The sequence below is a fragment of the Dendropsophus ebraccatus genome, chromosome 5 (genome assembly GCF_027789765.1).
Source record: "Dendropsophus ebraccatus isolate aDenEbr1 chromosome 5, aDenEbr1.pat, whole genome shotgun sequence".
NCBI classification, from domain to species: domain Eukaryota; kingdom Metazoa; phylum Chordata; class Amphibia; order Anura; family Hylidae; genus Dendropsophus; species Dendropsophus ebraccatus.
The window spans coordinates 10,908,102-10,921,384 of NC_091458.1; the positions used below are offsets into that span (position 1 = coordinate 10,908,102).

The following is a 13,283-nucleotide window of genomic DNA, read 5'->3' on the forward strand; positions in this document are numbered from 1 at the left end:
CTTCAATGCTCTCACTGAGGGAAAGAGGTTGTTGGCCAAAATCTCACGATACACGGCCCCATCTATCCTCCCTTCAATATTGTTCAGTTGTCCTGTTCACTTTGCAGAAAAGCACCCCAAGGTATGATGTTTCTTCCTCCAAACACGGCTATTTTGGTCTCATCTGACCACATGACCTTCTCCTATGCCTCCTCTCTATCATCTAGATGGCCATTGGTGAACTTGATATGGGCCTGGACATGTTCTGGTGTGAGCAGGCTGACCCTCCAGGAGTTTAATCCATGAAGGCTGGGCCAGCATCAGTTTTTTTGCGGGCCCTTGTCACACACTTTACTGACACGGACACTTACTGACACACACATTACTGACACAGACACTGACTGTCACTCACATTACTGACACACACATTAGTGTCACACATTACTGATATGGACACTTACTGACACCCACATTACTGACTGACTGACACACACATACACACAGCACTTGTAGCTCAGTTTTCTTTACTCCTGTCCGGTTGATCTCCACACAGTATTATTGAAGACCTGCAAGTCATGTGTTCAGGTCCTTCACCTCTCTCTCTCTCTCCCTCTCAGGACTAGGGTTAGGATTCTGTGTGCAGAATGCTGACAGGTCCTGCTCCTTCTCTGTCTTCTGATGTTCAGTCCGCTCACCCTGCACTACAGTGGGTGGGCTGAACATTACAGTGCCGCTCCCCTCTCACTTGCCCAAGTAAGCCACCAAGTGCACCACCGCCCCTGCATGAAGGTGTAATGGTCATTGATCAGGTCCTCCTGTGTAGTTCTGGGCTGATTCCTGATCTTTTTCAGAATCATCTTTAACCTATGAAGCGAAATTTTGCATGGAGCCCCAGACCGTCATCTTGTGTTTCTTCCATTTTATAATAATTGCACCAGTTGTTGCGGTTTTACCAAGCTTGTTGCCTATTGTTCTGTAGCCCACCTCAGCCTTGTGCAAGTCTACAGTTCTGTCCCTGGTGTCCTTAAACAGCTCTTTGATCTTGGCCATGGTGGAGAGGTTGAAGTTTGATTGAATGTGTGGACAGGTGTTTTTTTTATCGGTAACAAGCTCAAACAGGTGCAATTAATACAGATAATGAATGCAGAATAGAATGAGCTTTTAAAAGAAAAACTACCAGGTCTGTAAGAGACAGAATTGTCTCTGGTTGGTTGGTGATTAAATACTTATTTTATTTGTTAAAATGCAAATGCAAATGTTATTTGGGAGCCCTTTATGCCCTCTCATAGCAGAAAGGTCCTCATATAGTAGATAACTCCCTCTGTAGCTCCATATAGAAAATAGCATCACTCTGTCTCTCCCCTATCTGTTTGTTTGTAGGTCTCGTGCAGGTCTCGTTTATACTTTGTATTTTATGTTATTTTTTATCTATTATGATGTTTTTATTTGTGTATTATGTACTTATGTACTGTATGCATAGAAAAAAAAAAAAAAAAAAAAAGCGCTGCGGAATCTGTTGGCGCTATACGAATAAATTTATTATTATTAATATTATTATTTGTGCTACAGCCATAGTGGCCACTTATGGGCATAGATTTTATTGTTTCTGGATACACTGATTTATGACATGCCATAAAGTGGATTTGATGTCAGTGGACATATCATATAGCTGCCGCCATTCCTGACATCCACCATACACAAGAGGCGGCTTCTAGTGATGACATTTATGGATGTTACTAACAGCAGGGAACATTTTCTCTCCACATTCACAATCTACAGATTTTATACTAACGCTCTGTGTATGCATCACCCACATCTCATCTACTTCTTATTACAGATTGGATGATAATAATCTACCAGACACTTCCTGCAGCCAGTTGGCATCTGGTATAAGGAAAAACCGGTCCCTGAAGAGACTTGTCCTGTCTTATAACTGTCTGTCTGGTCCTCACTTCAGTGACTTAGGAAAGGTTCTGTCCAGTCTAGACTGCAGAATAGAGGAACTAGAGTGAGTATTAGAAATGTGTACAGGACTGAGCCATGTATCTAATCCTGTCATGTGCAAGAATGTCTGTCATCCAATCCTATCATGTGTGATATTGTTTACTGAGCCATGTATCTAATCCTTTTATATGTGATACTGTCTGCTGAGCCCTAAATCTAATGCTGTCATGTTTGATACAGTCTGCTGAAGTGTGTATCTAATCCTATCATGTGTCATACTGTCTGCTGAGCCTTTACTCTAATCATATCATGTTTGGTAATGTGTACTAAGCTCCTGTATCTAATCTTATCATTTTTTATAATGTTTAATAAGCTGTGTATCCAATCCTATCATGTGCGATACTGTTTGTTGAGCCATGTATACAATCCTGTCATGTCTGATTCTGTCAGCTGAACCCTAAATCCAATGTGTGACACTGTCTAAGTAGTATATCTAATTTTGTAATGTGGGAATTAGGGTGCATTCACACTGAGGAATGGGCAAGGAATGTGTATAGTTCTGTATGGGTGCGTATAGTGCGTATAGTTCTGTGTGGGTGTGTATAGTTCTGTGTGGGTGTGTATAGTTCTGTGTGGGTGTGTATAGTTCTGTGTGGGTGTGTATAGCTCTGTATGGGTGCATATAGTTCTGTATGGGTGTATAGTGCATATAGTTCTGTATGGGTGTGTATAGCTCTGTATGGGTGCGTATAGTTCTGTATGGATGTGTATAGCATATAGCTCTGTATGGGTGCATGGACAGTGATGGGACTTTTTCTGGACTTTTTTTGTTTCTCGGACAGTGATGGGACTTTTTTTTTTTTTTTTTTTTTTTTTACTTTTTGTTGCGGCTAAACTGGGTTCACCTATTTTTTTTAACCTGATTGTAAAGATATGACTGATAAGAACTGATTTTCCCTCAATAAATTTGATAAGCTTGAACACTGAAGTTGCTTTCATGTGTCTTGGTTGATACTCACAGACAGCTGTCACGTTACATTTTTGATTAGGTAGCACCCAGGTATATCTGAGGAGACTAATTTAAGGTCTCACCCTAACAGGGGTGACAACACATCTTGATATTCACAGAAAACCAGGATACAAGGGATTATAGGAGTAATAATTCCTTGTATCCTGGTCTATTCTGTGACAAAAGTACAAATTTGCGTCGCCGTTGTTATTTTTACCAGATTCGTAACAAACTTTTTTAAAGTTTGGTTCGGTACTAAACTTTTTCCAAAGTTCGTAATGATTCTGGTTCATAAAGGTTCGGTTCGCTCATTTGTGCAGTATAACTGGATTTCTTTCAGTACAAAGTAGGATCATACAGCTTTGGGGAACACAGCAGTCAGAAGTGTGTGGGGGTACATCAGTGTGTGGGGGTACATCAGTGTGTGGCGGTACATCAGTGTGTGGGGGTACATCAGTGTGTGGGGGTACATCAGTGTGTGGCGGTACATCAGTGTGTGGGGGTACATCAGTGTGTGGGGGTACATCAGTGTGTGGCGGTACATCAGTGTGTGGGGGTACATCAGTGTGTGGGGGTACATCAGTGTGTGGCGGTACATCAGTGTGTGGGGGTACATCAGTGTGTGGGGGTACATCAGTGTGTGGCGGTACATCAGTGTGTGGGGGTACAGCAGTGTGTGGGGGTAGAGCAGTGGGGGGGTACATCAGTGTGTGGGGGTACAGCAGTGTGTGGCGGTACAGCAGTGTGTGGGGGTACAGCAGTGTGGGGGGGTACAGAAGTGTGTGGGGGAGAACACAGCCGCCTGGGGGTGGGCGTACAAAGGAGCTAGAGGTGGTGGTGGGGACACAGCAGCCATAACTGTGAGTGTGTGTGTGTGTGGGGGGGGGGGCAGCCTCGGCCAATGGAGGGTACCGGCCCTTCTGATTGTAAGCTCCTATGGGCAGGATCCTCCCTCATGTATCTAGTAACCTCTGCCCCCTGTCTGTACCTCGCTGTCTTCTGTTACAATGTGTTACCCCAGTATTCTGCCATGTAAGTCACTGCGGGAGATGAGGGATAAAGATTCTTCCCAATACACATTATACAGGAATCCTCCGCTAATGACCGGACCCCCCCAGATCATGTGATGAATGGTTACACGGATCATGTGACGTCTGTACACGCTGAGCACATACATGTACGGACTCTCTCATCATACATGGAGACCTCAGCATCTGCAGTAATAGTCACACAGTCCACTCCGCACCATCATAGCCCCAACATCCTGAATCACCGAGTGTCCCATCCCAAAGTCCAAAAAATAGCATAGAAGGAGACAGCACTTGAAAGCACTTTATTCCCATTCCTGCGATGTTTCGGCTAAACACACTAGCCTTTTTCAAGGTGTTAATAAAGACACAATTTTTTCACTTTTCAAGTGCTGTCTCCTACGCTATTTTTTGGATGGTCCAGATGCTGTTCAATCTGGTGAGGTTTGCACTTTCCTATTTTTCCTATTTTGTTGGTGCTGTTACTTTTCTGTTTTACTTTGATCCCAGAGTTCATTTACAAGTGCAAATACGGGGACCCTGCATATCACAGCATCCACCGAATTCTGCTTTACTGCTCATGTGGTGCCCCCGGTGATGATGTTAGTGTGTCGGAGGATTGGCCGCTCACTTGCTAGGTGGTTAGGTGTGACTCCACGCCGGAGGTGGTTGGCCAAAATACAGCTGGACCTTGGAGTGTTACTTCATGACGCCAGTGCCAGGTAGGCACACAGGTGTGATGGCACGTCTGCCACCCACAGAAAGGGGAAGTGTCCCAAGGTTGCGGTGTGTGCTGTGTCGGTGGTTTGCAAGGAATCACAGAGTCTCTTTAGCGTAAGAAAGGCTGGTTTACTAGTTGCAAATGTGCAGCAGGTCATACAAAAGTAATAGTCTGAAGTTTCTCTGGAATAAGCACTGGATAACACACTTGACAATAGCTCCCAATAAATACTGATCAGTAGTAGAAGTGCAATGTAGGATATAGTCGTGCTGACTGGGTAGTGCATTGAGTAATACGAAGAAGCAGAGTAGTAGAAGTGCGGTGTAGGATATAGTCGTGTTGACTGTGTAGTACTGAGCTCTGCCGGGATATTGGAGGATGAGGTAAAATACTTAGAAGAAGAAGACGAACACCTGTGCCAGTGTATTGATTTTGAATTAGTCTTCACACCACCTTATGCCCACTAGACTCGGCTAAACCTTCCTAGAGGGTGACACAGGCTCCAGACCTTGTTACCTGGGATGAGCGGAACGCTGAGGGTTCCTTGCTGGCAACCGCGCTGCGAGATTGAGTTCATAGGCTACTGCAACTTTGCTCTATCTAGATCAGTTCCTAGCTTTTTGGCTTTCGTGGATACTGTCCTGCTCTGTGGCACTCCTAGTCATCGGCGTGGGTTGAGGTCCTGAGGGGTTTAAAGGGGTTGTCCGGCGATAAAAAATTATTCACAGAATAACACACATTACAAAGTTATACAACTTTGTAATGTATGTTATATCTGTGAATGGCCCCCTTCCCCGTGTCCCACCACCCCCACCCGTGTACCCGGAAGTGTGGTGCGCTATACATTACCTGTCACGTGCCGACTACGGTCTCCGATCCTCAGCAGTGACGTTTTCTTCGGGAGGCCAGCGGATCTTCCCGAGTGCCGGCCGCCCTCTGCAGCGTCATCCGAAGCTCAGCCGCGATTGGCTGAGCATAACTGTGCTCAGCCAATCGCGGCTGAGCAGCTGATGACGTGGCCGCGGGAAGATCCGCCGGCCTCCCGAAGAAGACGTCACTGCTGACAATCGGAGACCGTGGACGACACGAGATGCGGTGAGTATAATGCACCACACTTCCGGGTCTAGCGTGGGTGGGGGGAAACACGGGGAAGGGGGCCATTCACAGACATAACATACATTACAAAGTTATATAACTTTGTAATGTGTGTTATTCTGTGAATAATTTTTTATCGCCGGACAACCCCTTTAACAGTGCATAGTGCTGTGTAGTGTAACTTGTAAGAAAGTTGTTAGAGGTGTACTGTCTTGTGTCCTTCCCATACGGGGCTCTAGCTAAGACTGACTTAAGGTACGGGGACCTGGCAGAGGGCCACTGTGGGGAGCTATCTAGCTGGCCTCCTTCCTCCACAATGCTCAACACAAAAGACCTTTGCTCCTCCTCCACCCATGTGACTTACTTCCCCAGTGTGACTAACCTGCACTGTGAGTGGGTGAACAGTGCAACAGAAGAAATAAGGAGAGGTGATAGGAAAAAAGAAAAGAAGACTCCTACTGGTCTACTGATTTAGGTGACACATAGAGAAACAATAACCCTTTACATCCTTCAGTTGTGCGGCTTCCAAATACATATATATGATACAGCGTCATCTAGTGGCGAACTTTAGTACTACTTTTATCACCACACAAGTACAATAAGTAGAGACTTTTGCGAAGGGTATATACAACTGCAACACCAGTGGTAGGACACTACACTCACTATCGATGTCACATCCACAGCAGCACAGAGGATTTATTACCTCCTCGTCCTGGGGGCTGTGACCTGTAGTTCTCAGCAGCTGATGACTGGTGACACAAGATCCTCTACTTTATGACTGTTGTAGATTCCAGGTGCTGCAATACTCCCTGATTTATGGCCATAAAGTGAGGCCATTAGTGAAGTATTGTGTATGTGTAGAGCAGGGATCTGATGTCAGTGGACATATCCTATAGCTGCCCCTATTCCTGACATCCACCACACACAACAGGTGGCTTCTAGTGATGACATTTATAGATGTTACTAACAGCCGGGGACATTTTCTCTCCACATTCACAGTCTACAGATTTTATACTAACGCTCTGTAGACGCGTCACCCACATCTCATCTTCTTATTATTACAGATTGGTGGATAATAATCTATCAGACACTTCCTGCAGCCAGTTGGCATCTGGAATAAAAAATAACCCCTTCCTGAAGATACTTGTTTTATCTAATAACCGTCTGTATGGTTCTCGCTTCAGCGACTTGGTGGAAGCTCTATCCAGTCCAGACTGCAGGATAGAGGAACTAAAGTAAGTATAAGAGATGTGTACAGGACTAAGGGCCCTATTCCACCGGACGATTATCGTTTGCATAATCGTTAACGATCTCAAACGAGCGCTATTGCGAAAGACCTGAAAACGTTCACTCATTTCCATGGAACGATAATCGTTACTTATGATCGTAATTGCGATCGTTTTTTCTTCGCTATTTATTCGCTATTGCGCTCGTATCTATTGCGAACGACCAAACAATGTCTTTTTCAATGCGAACGATTTGCGAACGTTTTGCGAACGAGCAAAGATAAAAATAGGTCCAGGTCTTATAAAGCAAAAAACAATTTCTCGTTCGGTTGTTAATCGTTAACTGCATTTCAACCGAACGATTATCGTTTAGATTCGAACGATTTTATGATAATCTGAACGATAATTGTCTGGTGGAATAGGGCCCTGAGCCATGTATCTAATCCTATTATGTGTGATACTATCTGCTGAGCTTTGTATCTAATCCTATCATGTGTGATACTGTCTGCTGAGCCATGTATCTAATCTTCTCACCAGTGATACTATCTGCTGAGCCATGTATCTAATCTTCTAATGAGTGATACCGTCTACCGAGCCATTTATGTAATCCTATAATGTATGATACTGTCGGTCAAGCCATGTATCCAATCTTCTCACGCGTGATACTGTGTACTGATGCATGTATCTAATCCTTTTATTTGTGATACTGTCTGCTAAGCCATGTATCTAATCCTATCATGTATGATTCTGCTTAGGCATGTATCTAATCATCTCCTGTGTGATACTGTCTATTGACCTATGTACTGTATCCATTTCTATCATGTGTAATACTGTCTGCTGAGTTGTGTATCTAATCCTATCATGTGTGATACTGTGGTGACCTAGGAGTTTGCAAATAATGTTGTGATGCAGGTTAGTTAGCAGATATTGCGGTACCACTGTGGGTACCTGTCATAGGGCCTGAGGGGGTAAACTAGCACTCCTACAGTGCCACAGATCACTTTGACAAAAGAACTCAGTTAACCCTATTGTACAGTATTTTAGTGGTGGGTATCAAGCACATAGAGTCTGGGGCAAGCTGTAAACATTACTGAACAGTCTTTCAAGTACAATATAATAAAATGCACAGCTTTGTTCACCAGGTGGGCTCAGCTTGAGAGTGAGTCTGATGGAAACTTCCTCTTTAAGGCTGGGTTCACACTACGTATATTTCAGTCAGTATTGTGGTCCTCATATTGCAACCAAAACCAGAGGTGGATTAAAAACACAGAAAGGCTCTGTTCACACAATGTTGAAATTGAGTGGATCGCCGACATTTAACCTCTTAAGGACATAGGACGTATGCGTACGTCATATGTCCTCACTTGCACTTCAAAGCGGGGCCGCGCGGCGGCCCCGCTTTGAAGTGCCGCGATCCCGGGTGCCGCGAGTAGCCCGGGACCGCTGCTATTAGCGGGCACGGTCTGATCGCCGTGCCCGCTAATTAGCTAATCGGAGGCAGCTGTCAAAGTTGACAGCTGCCTCCGATTACCGGAGGCAACGTTTCCCAGGGGTCTTGTCCCGGAGGAGCGATCTCCGTTACTGATGCCGGCCGGGGACGCGTCCAAGATGGCGCCGTCCTCGGCTCGGCACTCGTTCGTTTTCGGCTGCAGCAGCCGAAAGCAATTGAGTGCCGATCTCATGGATCTCTGCAGCATATCTATGCTGCAGAGATCTCAATGAGAGATCACAGTGTATATACTAGAAGTCCCCCAGGGGGGCTTCTAGTATATGTGTAAAAAAAAAAAAAAAAAGTGTTGTTAATAGTAAAAAGCCCCCTCCCCTAATAAAAGTCTGAATCACCCCCCTTTTCCCAGGTTTTAAATAAAAGTAAACAAATAAATAAATAAATAAACATGTTTGCTATCGCCGCGTGCGTAATCGCCCGAACTATTAATTAATCACATTCCTGATCTCGTACGGTGAACGGCGTCAGCGCAAAAAAAATCCCAAAGTGCAAAATTGCGCATTTTTGGTCGCATCAAATCCAGAAAAAATGTAATATAAAGCGATCAAAAAGTCGTATATGCGCAATCAAGGTACCGATAGAAAGATCACATCATGGCGCAAAAAATGACACCTCGCACAGCCCCATAGACCAAAGGATAAAAGCGCTATAAGCCTGGGAATGGAGCGATTTTAAGGCACGTATATTGGTTAACAACGGTTTGAATTTTTTACAGGCCATCAGATACAATATAAGTTATACATGTTACATATCGTTTTAATCGTAACGACTTGAGGAACATGCATAACAAGTCAGTTTTACCATAGGGCGAATGGCGTAAAAACACATTTCCCCCAAATAAAAGAAATGCGTTTTTTTTTTCAATTTCACCACACTTTGAATTTTTTTCTGGTTTCGCAGTGTACTTTATGCAAAAATTCAGCCTGTCATTGCAAAGTACAATTAGTGAAGCAAAAAATAAGGGGTCATGTGGGTTTCTAGGTGGAAAAATGCAAGTGCTATGGCCTTTTAAACACAAGGAGGAAAAACCGAAAACGTAAAAACGAAAATGGGCCATGTCCTTAAAGGGTTAATGGCAAATATTTACTGTTATTTTAAAACAACGGCTGTTATATTGAAATAATGGCCGTTATTTACTGTTATAAGGCGGCCATCCACTCAATTTCACCATTGTGTGAACAGAGCCTTTCTGTGTTTTTAATCCACTCCTGGTTTTGTTTGCAATATGAGGACCACAATACTGACTGAAATATACGTAGTGTGAACCCAGCCTAAATAATAGTGCCTCTGCTGGTCACAGGTGAATCTCAATAGTTTGAAATTTAAAAGAGTAGAGAAGGACAGTTGACTAGAAAACGGCCTCACACAGAGTTTTTTTTGTGTATTCATCAGAAAGCAGCAGCACACAAAAAAACTGTATGAGGTTGTCTCCCTTTCGTACCCGCTCCCACCCGAGATGGAGTTCATCAGCAACTTGACCTTAGATTAACCCTCCCAGCATTACAAAGAAGCTACAAAGTCACAGATACAGACTGCCAGGGACTTGTTTATGTCAGCCACCTCGGAAGGGAGGGGGAGGGAGAAGGAGAGAAAAGCTCACACACAGTTTTTTGTGTCTTCAGCTGAAAGCAGCAGCTCAGAACTAGGGGAAGGAGAATGAATAGATTATAACAAGTACAAAGTGAATTAAATTGTTAGTCTCACCATGGACAGTAACAAAAGAAGTTATGTTTGAGCAGAATACCCCTTTAAGGAGGCTTAAGGAGCAGAGAGGTGGGTGATTACATAAGGATTCATTGTCCAATAAGATTTAGAGTCTGCTGGCGAGGGCCTTTGGTTTTGCTGCTATTCATAGTGAGATGTTACCTTGCTGTCATATAACACCCGTGGGGCACACGCAGGAGTACTGGCACCAAGGTGGAAGCGGGTAGAGGCCGTCCTTGGCATTTTACCGGAAATAAGACACAGCAAAAGCAGTGGGGCACTTCAGCAATGGCAACTTCTCCAAACCTTTCATCAGACTTGATACTTGGGCCAGTAGCTAGTGTGAATTCCACTGCCAAAAATTTTGATAGACCTGAAGTTCTGAACCTCTCCTATATTCTAGAGAATAAATGTAAATAGTTAAATCGATACAAAATAAGGTCCTTAAGGTTACACTCAATATGTTAAAATAGGTTGTACCTTTAATAAATGTAAATCATATACAAAACATGTGCAATTAAAAATTAATTAATATTAAGCCCTTAAAAGATGTACACCTCAAATGGAAAAAAACAATTGAAAAAAGAAGGGATATAAAAAGTCAAAATTCGGATGACATTTTTTAAAAAAATACCATCTGATCAAGTGGGCATTGTTTAGTTTTGAGATGCCCGAGATAACACGCTCAGGCCCTTCTCAATTGTCCATCAAGCGAGGAAGCTTAACAGCCACTGGATGCTACTATCCCTAAATTCAGAGAAGGCCTTTGACTGGTGGATTGGCGGCTCCTGGAGGCCTCCCAGGCATAGGCCCGGATATACTAAACAGGATCATGGCTCTTTATCATTCCCCACCAGGCAGGTGTTGCCTGTTCTCCCTACTCAAGGGGGAGATTTATCAAAGGGTGTAAAATTTAGACTGGTGCAAACTGGCCACAGCAACCAATCACAGCTCAGCTTCAAGACAGAGTCTAGGATAACTTAATCACTTGAATATTTTACTGTAACAGTAAGCGAGAGTACAGCATAACTTTTAGAAGCAAGTACAGACAAAGTGGTTTGCGCTTGGGTGTGACTGCCCATCCCTTGTAATACTGACAATAGTTTTGGATAGGAACACTTGAGTTGCAAAATCTCCTAGGTAGATGTTAGGTACAAGACTTATACAGAACATAAGGGGGCTACCAGGGGAACCTTTATATGCAGGGCAGAACTCTGTCAAAGTGACCTTAAGACTTGACTTTTCATAGAAGAAACCTGTACTCAAGATTTAGTAAATACTTCCTCTTGCTAGAAAAGATCACAGAGTGCCAATGCCCCGGACTTGAACAACCAGGTGTAGCTAAATCCTCGAGATTACCCAAGCAGAGCAAGCAAATATCAATAGGGTGAATCGGCTTTAGCTGCAACTTTTCCAACCACTGGAAGATATTTCTAGTCAGCTGAAGAACTTCCTGAGAAAAGACTTTTAGAACGTGGTCACCTCAGATGTAGACAGGTTGTGGACCCCCTAATGGTAGTGGGCAGGCCATCATCCTGCAGGTAGGAACCTGTGAACAAAAACTCATAGCATCAACTCCTCACTACTACAGATACTAAGCTACATGCTACTAAGAACTGGCCAGGAGTTTTTATATGAGAAACTCAGGCTTGTCTCTCATTGGTGGAAGTTAGGTGAGGCAACTCAACTTCCCATTGGTGAGAACTTTCCAGAACAAGACTGAAAGTGTGGGATGTGTCTGGCAATCATAATCTTGCACGTACAAAACATCACATAATACAGGCAATGCATTAACCCCTATAGACTTCAATGTGCTGGCTTTTATAGTATAGAAATACTCTCTAGTGGCATCTTGTGGCCAAAAAGTAAAAGTGCAGCTTTGACAATACACTATAACGCAACTGTATCAGGAAGCATAGGAACCTCTAGTAAAATACCTTAGTGCCGGCTGACAATAAACAGACACCTAGCAGTGGCACATGGGTTCCTGGACACCATGATGACATTTATGGATGTTACTTACAGCCGGGAACATTTTCTCTCCACATTCACAATCTAAACATTTTATACTAACCCTCTGTTGACGCGTCACCCACATCTCATCTTCTTATTACAGATTGGATAACAATGATTTACCAGACACTTCCTGCCCCCATTTGGCTTCTGTAATAAGGAATAACCAGTCCCTAAAGATACTTGACCTGTCTGGTAATCTTCTGTATGGTCCTCACTTCAGTGACTTGGCGGAAGCTCTGTCCAGTCCAGCCTGCAGGATAGAGGAATTACGGTGAGTATAAAAGAGGTGTAAAGTATTAAGCCATGTATCTAATCCTTTCATGTGTGATACTGTTTTCTGAGCCATGTATCTAATCCTATCATGTGCAATACCGTCTGCTGAGCCATGTATCTAATCCTATTGTGTGATACTGTCTACTGAGCATTGTTTCTAATCCTGTCATATGGTATACTGTCTACGGAGCTCTGTATCGAATTCTTTTATGTGTGATCCTATCTGCTGAGATGCGTATCTAATCCTCTCATGCGTGATACTGTCTGCTGGGCTGTGTATTTAATCCTATCAAATTTAAAGGGGTTATCCAGCGTAAGAAAAACATGGCTCCATTTAAGGTGTGGTTTGCAATTAAAGTGACTCTGTACCCACAATCTGACCCCCCAAACCACTTGTACTTTCGGATAGCTGCTTTTAATCCAAGATCTGTCCTGGGGTCCGTTCGGCAGGTGATGCAGATATTCTCCTAACCAATGGCTGCACTTCTTCATTTGTAGCCAATAAGCAATGCCCACATAACTGATTATCACAGGCAGCACACAGAGTTTTTCCTCATGTCTCCCCACACACCTCTCCATATCACTAGCAGCAATCAGCTGAAAATGGGGTTTTGTAATACACTAGGGGCCTGATACGGGGGTCTGTAATACACTAGGGGCCTGATACTGGGGTCTGTAATATGCTGGGGATCTGATACTGGGTGAAAGTTTTAGTCCATGGAAGCCTCAACAATGTCTGCAGTTCAAGATAGAAACTACCAGAGATTTTCAGAGGAGGGTG

At 43.7% G+C, this 13,283-nt stretch overlaps 1 long non-coding RNA gene across 1 annotated transcript; it reads left to right on the plus strand.

Moving 5' to 3' along the window:
* Nucleotides 1-1,820: 1,820 nt before the first annotated feature.
* On the plus strand, nt 1,821-12,494 carry LOC138792264 (uncharacterized). Its single transcript, XR_011363114.1, has 3 exons — nt 1,821-1,987; nt 6,841-7,011; nt 12,330-12,494. It is a non-coding gene; the product is annotated as an uncharacterized lncRNA (long non-coding RNA).
* The last annotated feature ends 789 nt before the right edge of the window (nt 12,495-13,283 follow it).